Source organism: Rattus norvegicus, chromosome 9 (assembly GCF_036323735.1).
Source record: "Rattus norvegicus strain BN/NHsdMcwi chromosome 9, GRCr8, whole genome shotgun sequence".
Taxonomy (NCBI): domain Eukaryota; kingdom Metazoa; phylum Chordata; class Mammalia; order Rodentia; family Muridae; genus Rattus; species Rattus norvegicus.
In genome coordinates, this window is record NC_086027.1 from 91,223,411 (window position 1) to 91,229,410 (window position 6,000).

The following is a 6,000-nucleotide window of genomic DNA, read 5'->3' on the forward strand; positions in this document are numbered from 1 at the left end:
CCTTAAAGTCTACACATACCACGGAAAAAAATACCAACATTCATACCTTTCTGGCCATCTTTGCCATCACATCCTGGGGGGCCTTGACACCCTGGTGGGCCTGGTGGACCTCGGGAGCCAGGTGGTCCTGGCAAACCATGGTCACCTGGATCCCCTTTCAGAAGGCTGACATTCCCACGGGGACCTGGAGGTCCAGGTACTCCTGTCACAGAGAGGAGGCAAAAGCATGCTTTAAGTCAAAGACAAAAAGTGAATGTTAGTGATTTGAGGGCTTTTTAGGAAAAGAAATATAGTGATCCCTACCTCCCTTGTTTGGAAATCACTGTATTTCTTTTCCTAAGGAGATATAGGGTCCACGCTGAGAAAAGTTATGTCAGTAACCATTAAACTAAATAGACTTATACTAGACCTCTTTTCTGTCTGAACCATTTGGGAAGTATCAGCTAATGGTCTCAATGATCTCATTGTTTTAGCAGGTTAGGTGGATAGATGGATGGGTGGATGGATGGATGGGTGGATGGATGGATGGGTGGATGGATGGATTGATGGATGGATGGGTGGATGGATGGGTGGGTGGATGGATGGATTGATGGATGGATGGGTGGATGGATGGGTGGGTGGATGGGTAGATGGATGGATTGATGGATGGATGGGTGGGTGGGTGGATGGATGGGTGGATGGATGAATGGGTGGATGGATGGATTGATGGATGGATGGGTGGGTGGATGGGTGGGGTATGGATGGATGGATGGATGGATGGATGGATTGATGGATGGATAGATGGATGGATGGGTGGATGGATGAATGGGTGGATGGATGGATTGATGGATGGATGGGTGGGTGGGTGGATGGGTGGATGGATGGATTGATGGATGGATGGGTGGGTGGATGGATGGAGTGATGGATGGATGGATTGATGGATGGATGGATGGGTGGATGGATGGATTGATGGATGGATGGATTGATGGATGGATGGATGGATGGGTGGATGGATGGATGGATGGATGGGTAGATGGATGGGTGGGTGGATGGATGGGTGGGTGGGTGGATGGATGGATGGATGGATGGATGGGTGGATGGATGGATGGATGGATGGGTAGATGGATGGGTGGGTGGATGGATGGGTGGGTATCTGTATGGATGAGTGAGTAGATGGGTGCTTGGGTGAGTGAGTGCATAGTTGGATGGATAGATGAATGGGTGGGTGGATAACTATATGGTTGAATGGATGGATGGGCATGTGGGTTGACGGTTAGATGGATAGATGGGTGGGTAGATAGACAAATAAAATATTAAGAAAATGTAGCTAATAAGAAAGGAATGTGCCCTCCAAATTATAATCTTATTTTAAAATGAATATTGGTACCTAGGAGTGAGCTGACTTTAACTCTATTCTCACTTAATGTCTATACTTCCTAGCACAGTTTTTATTGCTTTTATTTTCAATATACAATCCTACCCCTACAAGATGGCAGGTCTGTGTTTCCATGCAAGAGCTGTATAGACAGTGTGAATGTGTCTAGTGGCTATCAGTGAGGAAGAATCCGTCACGAACCCATGCTCTTCCCCTGGCTCTCAGATCATCCTAGCTATCATCACTTTCTTTTTAAAAAGCTGTTTGTAATTTCCAGAATCTTGCCCTGCCAGAATCCATCCACGTGAAGCAGTGAGAGGCAACATGCACTGCTGGCAGCCCATGTGCAGACTTTCTGTGTCCATGACAGGCTTGGGTCCAGCCCCTCTGGGCCAGAGGACAGGTGCTAGGCAACAAGGAGAACACGGATCTTTCCTAGTGGACACTTGTGGCACGCAGTGCCAGTCTGGTGATCAGAAATGCTTGTCCCACCTCTGTTTGTATCTAGGCAGCAGGAGTCTGCTGCATGATATGGAAGAGTCAGGGGGATGTGCCCTTCTCTTCCTAGTCCTAGGAAATACTGCTACCCACACGGCCCACGGGTGCATCTCACATATCCATCTTCTAAGTTGGTAGAGCTGCTCTGGGGCTCCTCCGTGAGATACTACAGCATATCTAGCTGGTAGCTTCTAAGGAAGAGACTGCTGTTATCCTCATTCACAATGTCATCATACCTCTTGGGCCATCGGGGCCAGGAGGTCCCCAGTCTCCAGGTGGACCTGGATCAGGAATGTCACCTTTAGCAGCTCTTCCTGGGGTGCCTGCAGAACCAGGTGCTCCTGGTCTCCCTATGGAAGCATGGATTCAAATGTTACCCCCGTCACACCTAAAACGTTTTAAACTAGTTCTTGAAGAGATATCAAAGTATGATGCTTCTTACCTGGGGGTCCTGGGAAGCCCTTTTCTCCAGGTAGGCCTGGAGGAGAAATCCCTGGACTCCCAGGATCTCCTTTCTCTCCTTTTAGCCCAGGCGTTCCCATTGGCCCAGGTGGACCCATTTCAAGCAAACCTTAATGAGAAAAATGGCATCAATGTTGTCCCTACTCCTTATTTATACCTGTCACAGAACCCAGCAGGAGTGTGTCAGAGGAGGTGGCTGGCTCTGCAGAGAGCAAACTCTGGCTGTGACGATGCTCTATTCCTTGAGTCCCGATTCTTTATTAATGATATCACAATGACCAACCACAGGATTGGTTTCTTTTGGGATTATGTGCCAGATTTTAAGAAACGTTAGTTCACGGACAGTTTTACAAAGCAAAAGCGAGGGAGATGATCATTAATAACTGTGAACAGATTGGTTAGAAATCTGAGTGGAGCGGGTCTACCATAAGAACTCCAGTACTTTGGAGCATCCATCGAAAGCGGGGAGACTATCCTTGGGTTCTTGGAAAGGCCACCTATATATTTAATCAGACCAATTGAAAGAGCCACCAAACAGATTTCAGGTGACCTAAGTTACTTTTTGAAAAATCTAAACTCCGTAAAGATTCCATCTCTCTCCAACAGTAGCGTTGCACCTAGCTGTAAAATCCCTTTTCTTAGAGTAATTCAAATTTACATTTTGGGTTTAGCTACTATGTCTGACTGTAGGTTGTTTAAATGAGACAATAGTACAATAGGCGTTTTTTAATGGAACAAGATAAAACCTGATGGCCGAAGGTTAGCCTGTCTGTAATATCAAAAATGACGGCAGGTTGGGGCTGGACAGATAGTTCGGCAGTTAAGAGCACTTGCCCCTCTTCCAGAGGACCCAACTCTGAATCACAGCAGCCATTCTGTGCCACTCAGAAATAACGGCTGTAGCTCCCGCTCCAAAGAGAAGCCTCTGGCCTTGTCCAGCACCCGTGCTCGCATTTGCGTGCCCACACCTACAGTCACAGTACAGGCATGCCAGCACTGCTGACTAGATTATCTTGGTCGGACAAGCCAGTGGTATACTTAAAACAAAGAGCGCTATACATTTTTAAAAAGAGCAAGACTCTGTTTCACAATGTCTTGAAATCTGGTCTCACTTGAGCAAGAAATAAGAGTATTCAGTTGACAAACATGAGCAATAAAAAGAAAAAATGTGATCAACTACCACTCCTCAGCGTCAAGTTTTCTTAAATGTCCTTTTCATAGAAACCACAGAACCAGAAAGCCCCGTCATTGCTGCTACCCCGTGCTAGGCTTTTGGAGTCACCACCCCCAGTTCTCAGGATGTGAGGAAACATCAGGGAAAGGTTCTGCTTCATCAAGTCCATTGAGCAGAGCTTGATCACCAATGAGCCTGTCTTACCTGAGGCGCCCTTTGCTCCTTTCTCACCCTTCAGACCATGCAAGCCATTCAGACCGGGAGACCCAGGAGGACCTGAAACAACACATGCTCAGTGTCCCAAAGGTTAGACCAGCTATTGGTCTGGCTACCATCCCGTGCCTGTGCCACGGGAGAATGGGACAACGTGAGGAAGGTTAACAGATCTCACTGTCTGGAGGCCACCCCCTAGGGGCCAGAACCCAGCCTGAGAGATTTTTCAGCCCATTCATCTGGTGGAGATGTTCTGACAAGAAGACTCGACTTGATTTGTAACTATTTCGAGATGGAAGAGAGTCTAGAGTTGCCACATTGGGATGCAGGAAGTGACCTTTGATTTGATGGTGATAGCATCTCTTTAGATAAGGAGAGAGGCTGGACGACCGTAAATCCAATGCTTTCTGCTTCCCAGTTTGAATCTTCCCTTTCCGTCAGGGTGTGCTGGTCCTAACTCCTTCCAGATGTAGTCATGGTAACGAAGCAAAACAGCTCGATGATTCCTGCTGTGGTGTATGGGACTACCACGTGCTGTATGGTTTTGTGTTAAGCATGCACTACTGACAAACAGACCTGTAGGTCGAGCTCAGCTGTAGCTGATTCTACGGCTGGTTCTTCAGTAGAGCGCTGGACACCTTCTCACAGCAAGCACACCGATTCTGGGGATCTCTGAATTCCAACCCGGGCCCTGAAAACCAGACCGCATGCCTCCACTGATGTCGTACGCATGGGACTGGACTAACCAAAGGCATTCTACAGGTCTCCAAGCAGACAGCCATCAGCCTGGCTTTACTTACATTGCCATCCAACATTGGATGGGAAGTGTTCCCTGGGGCTTCCGTCCTCGGATGTTGGGTTGTGCTTAACTTTTTCGAATGACAGTTTCCTAACAGGCTAGAACTAAGTTGAGAGGGGCAGCAGTGAGGGAGCAGAGAGGAAGGAAACAGGCAGGTAACAAGTATCATATAGTCCCTCCTGGGTTCAGAGCCCAACCACCTATGGTCCCACGTGTCTTGTTGTCTCACTATATGGTTCTAGGAAGGAATCTTTTCACAACCCTTGGCCAAACCCAATGACCTTCCAAGTTCACTTTTGCACTTTGCCCTCCAGTAGCTGTTCTTTCCCACACAGAACTAAGCTCTTCTTCACACAGCCCACCACTCACTCAGATTAGCACTCCATGACAACACACTCATCTTACATGACTAAACACACAGAAACTGGCTCCCGAGGTGCCCACAGAGCCTCCATAGGATGGATTGCCTATATCAGATTGTACGACAACTGTGTCTCCAGGCAGCTCCTCCCTGGACCAAGGGGAAATCAGAAGGCAGGACCAGGCCTTACTAGCCTTTCCATTCCCACACTGAAAATAGTTTCTACACCTTGCACACGTTGAACAAATGCGTGTTGACTCAAGGAGTGAGTTATAGAGGATGAAGAAAGGACACCAAGGACCGGAGAGATGGAGAGAAAGCTCAAGAATGCACTACAACTTCTGCTGGCACGCCATGTTTATCTCAAATATATTTATGGGACAGGTATGATTCAGAGAAGTTAGAGACATCTACCTGCAGGGAAATAACTTGAGTGCTAATTTCTCTTTCTTCAGTAAAGCAGGTTCTTGTGGAGAGTCCTTACTGGAGGATGGCGTAGTGATTGGCTCCAATCTGTTTACCAGCAGTGCTCGAAATAAAACTGTTATTCTCCTTTTAAGATCTCAAATTTAGATCCATTTGAATGAGCCATATTTCCTTCCACTGAAAAAGGGGGTTGGGGATGCGTCCTTATTTTTCCCAAATTTTGTATTTTCTAACCACTTCCTCACAGTCCTGGCTGGGTTCGCTTTCCAATCCTCTTTCCTATTTTGCGAGCCAGTATTTCAAGTTTGCACCAAAAGAACACAACGACCTTCTTCATCTGCCAAATCTGGATATTTACTGCAATCTATCTAAAATGATAATAAATTTTTGGGACCACGTTGCTGTTTCTGTGTGTTCTGATCTCCAGTGTTAGCCGCCAAGATTGATGGCTTGGGGACTTGGCTAAAGGAGGGCTGCCCCAGCCTCTGCCAACTCTCCATTGTCACATCGACACATCCAGATCCTGGGCTGTCACAACCCAACCCCTTGCCATTGTTGAACTGGCCGACCCTGATCTGACCCAATGTTATCTTTCTAAATTGAATGCAGCTACATCTGGGCAGGGTTTTAAGCATAATTTTCCCCTTTTACTGAAAGCTTTTATCAATCCCATCTCTAAATCAGAAAGTTGTTCATGCATAAAATATATACAG